Here is a 13291-nt window from a genome sequence, read left to right on the forward strand (position 1 = left end):
ACAGGTCAGCGCAGCAATGGGATGACCTATGTCCTAATAGAAAATGCACGTTACGAGATCGTTAAGCAACACTTACTCAAATGAGTAACGTCCCTTATAAAAATGGTCTATAGAGAGTCTATAGACTTCTGATTGACTCTATTGCCTTCCTATAGATATATCTATTTGTGTATTCATGTTCTATAGACTGTCTATAGACAAATGTCTACTAAAAGTGTATGACCATAAATCTATAGATTGTCTATAGACTACCTATAGGATTTGTATTGCCTATAGACAATTCTTCGGGGTTTGTCTATAGAGAGTCTATAGACTTTATTGACAGAAGTATATGGACAGTGTATAGACTGCCTAAATAAATTTTTGTATGGGGTTCCTCCTCTCCCAGAACGGCTCACTCTCACTCCTTACAATGCATGCCACCAGTAGCTCGCCCTTGCTGTTTTTATTACTATTAATTATTTGCAGCGATATATACCCGTCTATAGCGGTCGTTAAGCCCAGCGGTTATGTTTTTGCCTTGTCCACCCTTTGTACTACATACCTTCGGTTAGTGTGAAACAGCGTTTGCTTTCATGTCCCTCAGCGACGCGTGCCTTTTCTCATCTCCTCTCTGGCCAGTCGTCAAAGCTACGTGGTTAAAACAGGGAAGCGATGTGGATCGCTTAAACTGGCACCACACAAACGTAGAAGCTAGCGCACAGCCCTCCTCCGCGCCATGTAAATCTATGGGAACCTATAGGGTGCCTCAATGCAACGTTCTGTTGATATGGTGGCTACACCCATTGTTCGATCGGGAGACGCCATTTTCAATCACAACGATTACATTAGCCTTTAAAATGGAGGAAAAGCTTCCAAAGTTTAATCTGAAACAAGGGTTCGTTGTCTGGAAGCAGTATAGATGTTCTCATGTGTAGAAAACGTGAAAATGCAGATTTCGACAATATTTTGATGCGACTGAATGAGCCAATGCTACAAAAGGGCGGAAATATCACCACCTTAAGGGGACCTGCATGATCGTGTCGTCGCCCGGTTTAGTGTGTACATGGTGTCGGCCTCTGGCGCGTTATACTTGCCACCGGCTGCTAAAAGCCACTGCTGCCAGCGATGAATTACTATAGCAACCACGCCATTATGATCTCTGGATATATGTTTCCGTACCATTTAATGCACCTTTTGTTTCTTCATAACCTACTGCTTTATAAGGAAGCGCACAAAGCACACTTGCATAAGTATCAAGCGCTATCAAACAGCGCTAAATTTTTGCTAAGGTCGCATAAAACTTAACAACTGTGAATCTCCACCCACATTCATGACCAGTATACACCCTAATCCGCCCTAAAAAAAAAAAAGAATTCTGCGTTTTAAAATCTTTTTATATTGCCTAAACAAAGAATAATAATAAGAATTTAAAGCCCAACAATTTTAAAACCCCCGATGTGTTCAGTAGTGAGAAACATTGAAATGTTGCTTTCGTTTACTGCTGTTTAGCGGAGTAATAAAGGCGCCGCAGGCCACGGGTCGTTGTGGCCAACTGTTATTGTCCTAAGGCGTTCCCCATGCCCAGTTGAAAAATCCACCTGGATGGTTTGGTGCGCATCTATAGGTTAAACACCAGGATTCCCTGGTTGGGCCTTACGTGCACACCAGAACAGCCTGGTGGTGTCTCGCGTCTACACCAGAACAGTTTGGGTGTACCTGGTATGAACACCAGGACGGAGGGATACATGTAGGTAACGCATGGAAACAGGTTGATCGTCGAAGCGTGCACGTCATTATTCTCGCCGCGACTACAATCGTACGCAGTCGTCGCACTCACTGGGCCGACCGTAACAGGTGAGTGCGGAAAGACGCCACGCCGAGAATCAAAGCACGCCCTGTATATACCTCCGTACACACTCCAGCGGTGCCGGTAGCGGCGTCCAAATGAGTGTCTCCGCCCCGCAAACACATTAGCCGATGCTATCGAGTGCACCGCGCGCTCCAAGTCACGCGATGGAGAATGCGTGCGGGTACGCCTAGCTCCGTTCATCACAGCGTATCTTGTACTCCATTATTTTTTCCCTTTCCATCTTGTTGTGTTTTGAAAGCTCGAATGGTTGTATGGCGTTTGTCTATTGTTTCTGTTCTCTTTTTGACAGGTAGACAGAGTTGAAAACATACACGTGTTGCGCAGAAGCCAACGGGTCGTTATGTAGCCTTTTGTTCGAAATAAGCGGCGAAACACGTACGTTCATCCAAAACAGGATTGCGTTGTAGGCGACTACGAATTGAAACTCGGTTTCGCATTTTCGCTCTGAAGACTTTTAATGATTTCTTCCCGGAAGCTATGAAGCGAGTTGTAACAAAAATGACTATATCGAGAGAAAAATGGATGGTCGGAAGAATGAAGTAGCGTAAATAGGGCAGTTGGTTAAAAAAAAGAATACGAGAGTGATAGAGAAGTCCACGACTCTCCGGCCTTGTCAGAGGTGAAGAAATGACTGCTAAAGGTACAACCGTTTTTATGGAGGAAAAACGCTAAGGCGCCCGTGTGCACCCCGGGTGGTCGAAATTTTCCGGAGCCCTCCACTACGGCACCTCCTTCTTCCTTTCTTCTTTCACTTTCTCCCTTCCCTTACGGCATGGTTCAGGTGTCCAACGATATATGAGACAGATAATGCGCCATTTCCTCCCCCCCCCCCCCAAAAAAAACAACCAACCATACAAAGACAACGCCATCTGGCAGACGCGCATTGGTGCATGATCAGGCCCACTTGGATCACAATATTACTGCATGCCCAGACAGCACCTAACGTCCTGAGGATGTCCTCGAATGGTACAAACGTCCTCATTCCGCACGGAACGTACCAAGTAAAAATGAAATGCGTAAGGGGCACATTCTCAAATGCAAGCAAAAACTATCAGCAAAAAAAAAAACATTGATATAGATCATGTTAGCAGGTCGCGGGTGGTGGTCGTTACACTCATTTCACAACACTCCACAATGCGTCTCTCATGCTGGTGCGGCTACAAAATGAAGAAATGCGGACCCTACATTTTTGATATCCGGATTGCACCTGAAATTCACGCAGGTGCTGGAAATACCGATGTAGGCGCTTAGTCGATAACAGCAGATCTCGGGGTGCATAAATTACGTTTCAGCATGCGAAAATATTCTATCGACATGATGCTTTCCGTTTTCCGGAAAGACAGGGTCCGTGTAGTGGTCACTACCATTTGCGTAGACTATCTTTTCTAGTTCATTTATCGCGATACACTTACTATGAAATAGCAGCTGTGAAGGGGTAGTAGCAAAGCGCATAAAAGTAATTATGTATATGCATGCTGCAACAGAATGACGTCATGCAACAGTTGACTAACACATTTACAGTCTGATCCAAACTGCATGGCTACTACAGTGATTCCTATCCATCATCGGACTTGACTCTGGCGATAATTAATTACAAAGTTTTATACGGCTCATGAGGCGGAAAATCAGACGTTGTTGTCCAAGCCAGACGGTCCGAAAACCCACCTGACCTTATGATGTCATCGGCAGTGCCTACATCATAAGGAAAGAGAGAAAAAATTTCTTTAATTTCTTCTGAAGTCAGTTTCGAACCTAGGCCGGCGCGACCAGGTCAGCTTCGCTAGCCACTTCATTAGAGCACAGTGCGCCATCACCGCTTTTTTAAAACATCGTATTTATTACACTGAAATTAGGGTTTATTTGCATGAACTATTTACATAGCTTTTAGTAAACGCCACGAAAGACATCTCAAAAGGCAGAGCAACGTAGCACCACATGGGAGGTATGGCTGAGCACATCACCAAGCGGGAGTGCCACTCCGGTTTGAAGTCGGTCTGCTCATACACTTCAATCATACCGCACCACAACACTCCGCGTGCTTAACTGCCAGTCTCTTGAACCGAGTTTGGGTATCGACGTCTTCATCAACTTCCATTCGGGCGGCGCGAACGAATCAGCTTCGCTGACCACTGCATTAGAGCAGTACGCCATCGCCGCAGCCGAACACCCCTCGTGCATGCTTTCGCATTCACAGCACGTAAGTAGTCTTAGGTGCACTCCGTAATTTTAATCACATCTTATTAGAATACTGCCCTCGAAAGAAATGATTTCCAGATATTTTTCTTGTTTCATCTGATACGATTGTAACGTGTTGCTTTCTAACCCTTCTCTTCGAAACTTCAACCCGTGGCACTCAACCAACACGTCTGCGTTTAATACGTGAACATCGATGTGGAGCAGGACATCGCGTGCTGAGTTACGTCGATAATGGCGTCGTCTCGGCCGGCACGTGACCTCGTCAGAGAGACGCGGCGCGCTGAATCGTGGCGCGCTCTGGTGGGAGGAACGAGAGGCAGTCTCATCGCGTGATCGAGAGGCCAGCTCGCGGAGCTCTTGTTTGCCCAGCGAACGGGAGTGCGCGCGCCCGGGCCCGACGCGAGAGGGGGCGTCGGTCGCGCTCTTGCCATGTCTGATGCTTCTGCTTCGCTGCCGACGCCGAGATTGGAAAAAACGATCGCTTTGCTCCGGTCTTCCATTTTTCTTTTTCTTTCTCTCGATGCGGTGTTCTCTGTGAGGTGCTGTGGGTGCTTGTCGTGGTGCCTGCCTAAACAGATGACGTCACGAGAGTAGACAGGGAGGCGCAGCCATATCGTGCTCGTACGAATGGTCAGCAGCTTGTATGCAGTATCTGCACCCTTGGTGCCAAGCTCAGGGCGGGACATCATAGGAAGCACAAGATGTTCTTGTGCCAAGGGCAGTGTGTTACTCGTTCAAAGAAAAAAAAAGTTTTCGCCTCGTACCATGATAGCTGCACAATTTTGTTTGACGGACACGACTTGGCAGTCTCTCTGCAAGACCGCAGGTCCATCACATCCACTTCGGCTAGAAACACGAAGAGATGTCGCAGTTCCAACCGCAGAGTTCCTGCGAGGAAGCTAGGAGAAAGAAAGAACTATTCAGGTGATAGTTTAGTTCTTCCCGTGCATTATAGGGCATGCTTACTAAAGAAAGTGAAGCAGCATGTTATCCGATCTGATTTGGAGGAGCCAATAGCCATTCGCATGTTGCAGAAACAACACCACACTACATATGTGAATGGTTCTATTGGTCGAATACGCCCAGTAGGTATATTTGCATGTGACCAATACGACCATCTGCGGCCGGTGTAGTTGACCAACACGCCCTACAGAATTCCTGTATCTGACCAATACCTATCGGTCTATTGCAGATTTATATTTCTATAGTCCTGTAGTAAGCCAAAAAAAAATAATCCAAGGGAGGAGGCACTTCGCGGCCCGCCTGTTTGTGGCCTGGTACGCTACAACAGGAAAGGTGGAAGCACTCCATACACTGCGGAACACGCCTTCTTTATCGATTCCGTGCTCTCAGAGACAACTCGCGTTGGGTGTCCTCCGCGACAATAGCCTAGGAATTCAGCTGGTTCCTCGCAAAAGAAGATAAACTGTTCCCTCTTGCAGTGAATGCATTCTGGGTAACATATCCATATTACAGAATTGGTCGTCTTGGAAAGCATCGCAAGACTGCCAGACAGGAGAGAAAGTAAAAAGAACAGCCAACTATTCTGCATAGTATAATTTGTTTACTCGACGTGGCTCTCAACAGAACTGAATAAAAAATTATGAATGAATAAATAAATGTCAGGTGTCCTAGGCGAACCCTCGCGCGCTTCTATACCTTGTTTATATTTAGTGCTTTTATTTATTTATTTATTTATTTATTTGCATTACTCCTCAGAGCCAGTGGCATTACAGTCAAACCTCCTTCTCAATAACCTGTCTATACTGGGAAAACCGTGACAGCATTACGATGGCAGGCTACTTATTTCTGGTAGTTATCCTTGCAGAATTTTTATATTCACTATATGAAGAAGGCACATATTTACAGTGCACAGGATGTACCAGTTTAAATCTTGTTCAATTCGAGATTTCATCCTGAATGTCTTTTTGCGAATCACTGCACATGTACTGAAATAAACTTATCCGATTCCAACACTGTACCACTTGAAGCCCGCAAACAGCTTTCATCATCAGCCTAACTACGTGCATTGCAGAGAAAGACCTCTCCTATACATCTTCAACTAGGCCTGTTCTGTGCCAGCTGCGGCCACATCAACGCTACAAATTTTTTTATATTATCCGCCAACCTGGCTTTCTGCCACCACCCGCTACGCTTGCCTTCCCTTGAAATCTATTTCGTTACCCTATAAGGACCCATCGGTTATATTGTCTTCCCGATTACATGCCCTGCCTATTTCTTCTTTTTGGTTTCAACTATGATGTCATTAAATAATATTATGATAGTAAACAATATAAAATCATCTTCATGAAACAAGGAGTAGTTATTGAAGCTGAAAGACCTCGTTAATGTGATGTGAACTGCATGCTTTGCGGTTCAACGTCTTGCCGAGTATCCTCTGCGGTACCATGCCAGACCTGTGCTCTGGCAGCAGAATCACTGCTCAAACGCAATTCCACTATCTAACTTTCTGTATTGATCAGTAGAATCGCTGTGTTGATTCCACCGCGTTACCCTTTTACGTGACAAAAGCTATAACGGACAAGTGGCGTCACATTGTGCGCCGCTCAATCTCTCGAGTAACGTCGACAGCGAGTGATAAGAAAGGAATGAAAAATATAAAACACCCAACACGAGTGTCAAAGGTAAGAATGGAAGCGGCTAAAGCAAGTGGGATGAAATGCAAAGGCATAAAGGAAGCTTGCTAAAAGGAGTCGGGGGATGAGTATACGCATAAAGAAAACACAGCAAACGAGGGGATGGGAGCTCAGCTGTACGAAGCTAAACACACAACGCTTCCGCTTATAAGTGGCGGAGGCACGCTGGAAAATCCCGTCCCTGTCAGCACGTGTGTGCCATGCAGCGCATCCATAAAATATCCCCCTCCTCTTAAGCCTCTGAGGATGTTCGTCGCTTTGTGACGCTTCCCTTTTCATATCTAACGCCTCACGCCATATATATACACCATTCCCGCAAACCCCATTCCCGACTCCCTATCAACGGGGAAGGCGGGCGGGGCATCTGGCCGCAGCACCCTTCGCCAATTTTGGCGATAGTTTTTCCAAAGCCGGGCAAATTGTTATTGTTTCGGCGCTGGCCTCCCGCTCCCGTTTTCCCGCTCCGATTCCCCATATATATCCTGCTCTTCCCGGAGATCACTCCCTAATCGACGCCAGCCACCGCACGCGTGGGGGCTCGGGCGCGCACGTTTCTACTCTCGCGACGACCCTCTGGTGATGATCTCGTGTTCCGTATTCATTCGTGTCGGCACCCGGGGCTGCCTCCCTACGCGCTTTATTTCCCTAAAGCGCTCGCAACGCCGGGGAGATTTGTCCGGCTGCCGCACTTTTCTCGATGAGCTTCCAAGTGGTCCGCGAGCCCCGATCCGCATGCGGGCACGCGCTCTATATGAGCACGGACACGTGCGCAGCTGACTTATCTACGTCTCGAAGCTGTAGAGCACTGTCCCATGGCTCGTCGGCTTCGAGTGAATCAGTGAAAGGATACCGCAACTGGAACTGTCTAGCTATTGAACAGACAAGGGAATGGGAAAGAGGGTCTCGTTATGACATACATGACGGAAGCCAACAGCCACCGAAACCAAGGAGCGTAGGGGATGTTTCATTTTTAAAATTTGTGGAAATATAATTAATTAGAAAGCAGAAGAAAAAAAGATGCCGCCACCGCCTGGAAGACGTTGAAGTAACGAGCGTTAGCTTCCGCCATCTTGGATTAATTAATGACGTCTTCAATTAATTATCATTATTGGCCGATATATTGATTTATAAGTGACGTCACCAATCAATCACCAGTTGGATATATCAGTGACGTCACCAATCACCAATTCGATATGCTAATGACGTCACCAATAAATTTCACCAATTGGGTTGCTATATCGATTTACTATGGGGACCGCCATCTTGAATTCCTCGGACAGAAAATTTCACGCTTCAGGGGGGTGGTAGCAGACCCCAAGAAATCGAGAAACGTGATGAGTAAGAGCTCACGCTCTTAAAACAACCACATGCGGCAGGTGGGATCCGAACCCACGACCCCCGAATTTCGCGTCCGATGCTCTAGAAATAAAAAAAACGGACGGATGATCATGAAATCTGATGCGAGAAAACTGTCTCAGCAGTTAGATTTATTCTCGAGGCTGTGGTGGTGGTTTTGATAAGCGGTTGGCTTTCCCAACGTCTCTTTACTCTAAACACGAATGCGCCTGTATGCAAGTTAAAAGGGAGTAAACTCTTCTCTAGCACACTCCCTTTTACAAAAAGGAGAGGAGGATAGCTTACTCCCTTTTTGCTCCTTTTTGTTTAGAGTGTTTGAATTCGATTTCGCCGTCGCTTTTTCGTTGTGCAGCTGCGTGGGCTTCTAGGTGGGTGCACCCAGATTCTGGAGGGTCGGGATATACGTGGGTTGGTGAACCTTAATTCTGTAGGGTATATTTGGGCGGCTGAGCGGTACTGGGGCTTCTATAGAAGGTGAATGGGTTTGGAGTGGGGTGTGGTTCGAGGTTGTCGGTGGGTGGATGCGCATCCCACTGTAGCTAAGGGGTTGCAGATGGAAGGTGGCTTCACACAGATAACGCCGGCATTTTCGCCAAGTGCCACTATTACTGCTATCGCAGGGAAAGTGTTATTGCGGTCCCATTCATTAGAGATGCTGTTCATGTGTCTTCCGCACTGTCTCACAGTTCGTGAAAATTTAAGTGAAAGGCCGCACTACAAAAGCATGAGAGGCCGCACTACAAAAGCATTTGTCACTTTGGCACTCGTGTAAAGCCCGGCGTATGGTAACAAAAGTACCATAATAATTTAATTCATTTTCGTGTTATTTACGCCGCACGTTCTTTGCAGGCAGCAAGCGTATACGCAGCGTTTCATAAGGCTGCTGTAGCCGGCGTGCACGTTCTTTCAGGCTGCAAGCGTGTACACAGCGTTTCATATCCCTTCCTGCTGCAGCCAGTCTGCTTTTCTCGGTCGCATTTTAGCAACGCTCTCGAGTTACCGCACCGTGAACAAAACGCGGATGCGTGCCGTGTATATACATATATAGCTAACCCCGCCTTCCGATTATCACCGGCATCCGGACCACCCACTAAACTCTTTGATATGTTCTCGCAACTTTCCCTTCGCCTCGCCAGACTCCCCGTCATTTGACTTAATCCTCGAGCTAAGGGCCACGCCGCCACCCCCTCTGCGCTTTCACTACGCCCGAGTCAGGCGGGGCAGGCTTCTAGAAGGACCGTAATCCACGCCAATCCAAACTAATGGCTAGCCTCTCCGCCGAGCGGACACCCTAACTCGTCCTGTCACATTGTCTCCCTGAACGGTCGGGTGCGATAAAACAACTGCTGCGCCGTACAGAGCGAAAAAAGAGAAAAAGTGTGTAGATCCCAGCCCGATGGCGTGTCATCAACCTTCGTTTCCGCCTTCCTCCTCTCCCCATCTCTTTCCTCCGCGCTCCAGACGGTCCAGACTGTTGGGCCTACTTTTAACCTTCACACTTTTACTCTTTTGTGCTGCCTGTACAGTGTCACAATAATGCGTCAATGCTGTGGCTTCTTTCAATTCGTTCCGGTTCAAAAAAGGAAGAGAACGCCATTTTGGAACTCTACTTATTCAAATTCGTTACCGGAAAGAGGTCGCTACTGCTTTCACACGAGTCCTCTCGTTTGAGAAGAAAAAAATTAATGTGGATTATGTTAACTAGGAAGCGCAAAATACCGGACGACGGAGAGAGTAAGGGACACAAAAAACAGGTTCACGAGCGCTCAGCTCAGCTAATCCAGGATATACAAAGCGAAAGATGTCGGTGTTCACTGTGTTCATTGGCGTTGGCAATGTTCTAGACGGCGATGGCTTTGAGCAAAGGAAGGGCGCGTAACAGGCTCTCTGGATATGCGGACGCCACATTCGTGCTTTGATACATGTGGCGGTGGTGAGAGAGAGATGTGGCCTGAATGCATTAGCGCTGACAGCGTTGTGGCCGACATGCGGCACTGCAGCGTTAATTTGGTGATCAATCTCTCGCGATCAACCACTAACTGCATGCCACCTCGCAGGGTGGCAGGGAGGGCGCGCTGCCTATGCAGTGTGCGGAACGCAATCAAAGCAGGCTTTTGCAGTTGGACACCAACGTTACGTACATGAAAGCCAGATTGAGGTTTTCACTTACCGACGGAGCCGGTTGTGCGCCTTTCCTTTCGTGAAAATGAACGGCCTTTGCAAAGTTGTCAACGCCAATGAACTCTATGAACGCCGTTGGGTCACTTGTTTTGTTTGGTTTTAGAGGAAATGAAATGGCACAGTAACCGTCTCCCATATCTCGGTGGACACCAGAAGCGCGCAGTAAAGGAAATGATAGAGGGAGGAAAGAAGAAAGAGAAAACTGAAAATTGAAAGTTAGATTTTGAGGAAAGGCGCGGCGCTGCGCAGCGCCTTGGCTCGGTGCTACTAGTGGCGCATGCCCAGTAGTGACCAGGGAGCGAGAGAGAGAGAAATATCAGCGGCGAGGCGCGCGTTGTGACGCCATGTGCCTCCTCGGAGTACCGCCACGGCGAAATCGCAAATTTGCGGCTATAGATGCGAACGCGCGTCATGAATGGCCGGCGCCATCTTGCGCTCTCGGTGAAAAGCCGCGTATATAGGCACGCTGCCTGTATTGCTGTTCTTGAGAGCGAGGAGCTGTCCTTGTTTCTTTGGAGCTGTTTAGCTGTAATATGGTATGAAATTATCGTTAATTTCATAACATTGCAGGTAGTGGCATATCATACGCACCTCTGCCAGGTACATCTGTACGAATTTGCCGCCGTTGGAAACAGTCCTCCAGGTATTCACGCGTCACTTTTCTCAGCAGGAGTCCCGCTTTCAGTTTAACCTTTATTGGTAACGGGTTTCCTTTAGCAGGTGGATTTTATTTTAAACTAAGGCCCATGTAGTTAAGGTGACAGGGTAAATGTGGAGTGGTTGAAGGGACACTGAGGACAACGTTATCAATTTTTTTTGTTACTAAATTCCGATAGTTCGGCATTTTGTGGTTTTGTTGCCGCTTGTCCGGCATCGAAATGCGCATTTATTGCCAAGATATTTGGATCAGAAGTTGGAAAACTTTTTCCCGCCACTCCGATTCAAACTCGGGACTTTCTGACGAAGGAATAGGAGAGAAGTGACGTCAGGAGTCGGAAACGGAAACGAGGACTCCATGACTTATTTTCGTGCATGAGAAGATTCATCTGGAAAACTCTCTGCTCCACAATTCTTGGCCAATTCCCCTGTGTGGGCATGTGCCATTGTGTGAGGGTAACAACAACGACGACGACTCCGTGATTGCTGACGACGAGCGCTGCGCTCCCGCCTAGCAGCAGCCGAAATGAAAAATACTGCCGGCCGGACGTTGAAGGCCTCGATCAGCCATCGTCGCTTCGTTTTTCGTTTGCACCAGCGTTACGATGGATCCCGTTCCCGATTCTGACAACGAAGTTCTTGCAAAGAACTGCGGCTTGCATTCAGCGACATCAACCCCACACAGCGTGCGATGTTTTGAGGGCTGAGGCGGCGGGTCTGGTAAGAAAGTCTCAGCACCAAGGAGTCGGCAGCTTCGCTGTCACCGCTGAGCCACGGTCACGACTGATGTGTAGCGGCTGGTACAAGAGGGCATATTTAAATTCTGTAGTAATAGTCCTCGTAGGGCTGGTTATATAGCCCTAGCGTCTTGGTACGTTGACGATGCGAACACGCCGACCGAGCGGTGCGTTTGCTAACGTGGAGGCGCGTTGAACATCTCCTTGTAGCAGTTGCGTGCCGTTGCACGAACTTCTGCCGAGAAGCACTTAGAGAGGCACTTGCAGGTCCTGTGCTGCTCCGCCCTTGTAAATCGAGGGGCATAACCAAACCATGCAGGCACGCAGAACCCACAGCCGCGAAGCACCCCAAAACATACCGAAACTCAGCTGCGCAGCTGTTCCAACATTCAGGTTGTCTTTTTTTTTTTTCGTCTTCCTCGTGTGGTAAAAGTGCATTAGTGGTTTCAAAACAAAAGTTATGTACTACAATATAAATCAAACACGTAGCCTTCATGCACCTTTGTCAGCCTCAGAGATCAGTTATTTTCTCCTATTTCATCATCACGATTGCATTTACGAGATTGGCCTGTGGCGGCGATACGTGTATTTTAGTTCTTGATTTTTTCTACCTTACAAGAGCTTAGTTTTCAGAAATTGTGGTGCTTTTGTGTTTAAGAGCTGGTATTCTATCGATACAAGCAAACTTCATTTTCTGCTCAGTGTCCATTTAACCTCCCTAAGCGACGTGTGTGCTATGAGGGATACCAGTGCACATTAAAAAAATCCCAGGTAGTGGAAATTTATCCGGAGCTCTCCACAACGCGGGTTCGAACCAGACCGCGGCAGCAATGTTTAGATGAAGGCGAAACGCATAGGCGCCCGTGTGCTGTGCGATGCCAGCGCACGAGTTAAAGATCCCCAGGTGGTTGAAATTATTCCGGAGCCCTCCACTATGGCACCTTTCTTCCTTCACTCCCTGCTTTATTCCTTCCCTTACAGCCCAGTTCAGGTGTCCGCTGATATGCCATACAGATACTGTGCCATTTCCTTTCCCCAAAAGCCAATTTTTGTTTTCTTTCCACAACAAGGCACCTTTCTCTCTTCCTTCTTTCACTGCCTCCTTCCCCCTAAGGCAGTAGAGGTGTCCATTGGGATGTGAGCCAGTTACTGCCTTTACTTTCCTCAGAACCAATTTTTCCCCAACAATTAAATTTACCAGTTCATTTTCCCCTCTCCTGAGTGAAGCTCTGCCTAGTTGTTAGTATTCACCAAGGTCATAGCAACTGCCAAAAATTTTGTCTGTGGAGCATTGTGTACAAATCGGGACAACAAAATGGCACCCGTGAAATAATGTGAATACTTCATATAGCATAGCATCACGGCCACATGCACATGAAGTAAATTCCCGAGGAGTAAATCCGTGAAGTGAATCCTGTTGTCCGGCAAATTAGGTAATGACCCCTGTCTGAAGGCGCAGAGGAGGCCCTCCAAGTCATGGCTTCTGGGAAAAAGGGTTGCATATGCAATTAAACTCTCTCCTCACTGCGTAACCTCTTAACAGACAGAACCGACTACCAACTTTTTTTTTTATTCATAAAAACATACTTATTAGTGCCACCAAATTACTAGTGCACACAACACCAGTGACTTTGTGGTTTTATTTAAGTCGCTTA

This window comes from Amblyomma americanum, chromosome 5, assembly GCF_052857255.1.
Source record: "Amblyomma americanum isolate KBUSLIRL-KWMA chromosome 5, ASM5285725v1, whole genome shotgun sequence".
In the NCBI taxonomy this organism is placed as follows: Eukaryota; Metazoa; Arthropoda; class Arachnida; order Ixodida; family Ixodidae; genus Amblyomma; species Amblyomma americanum.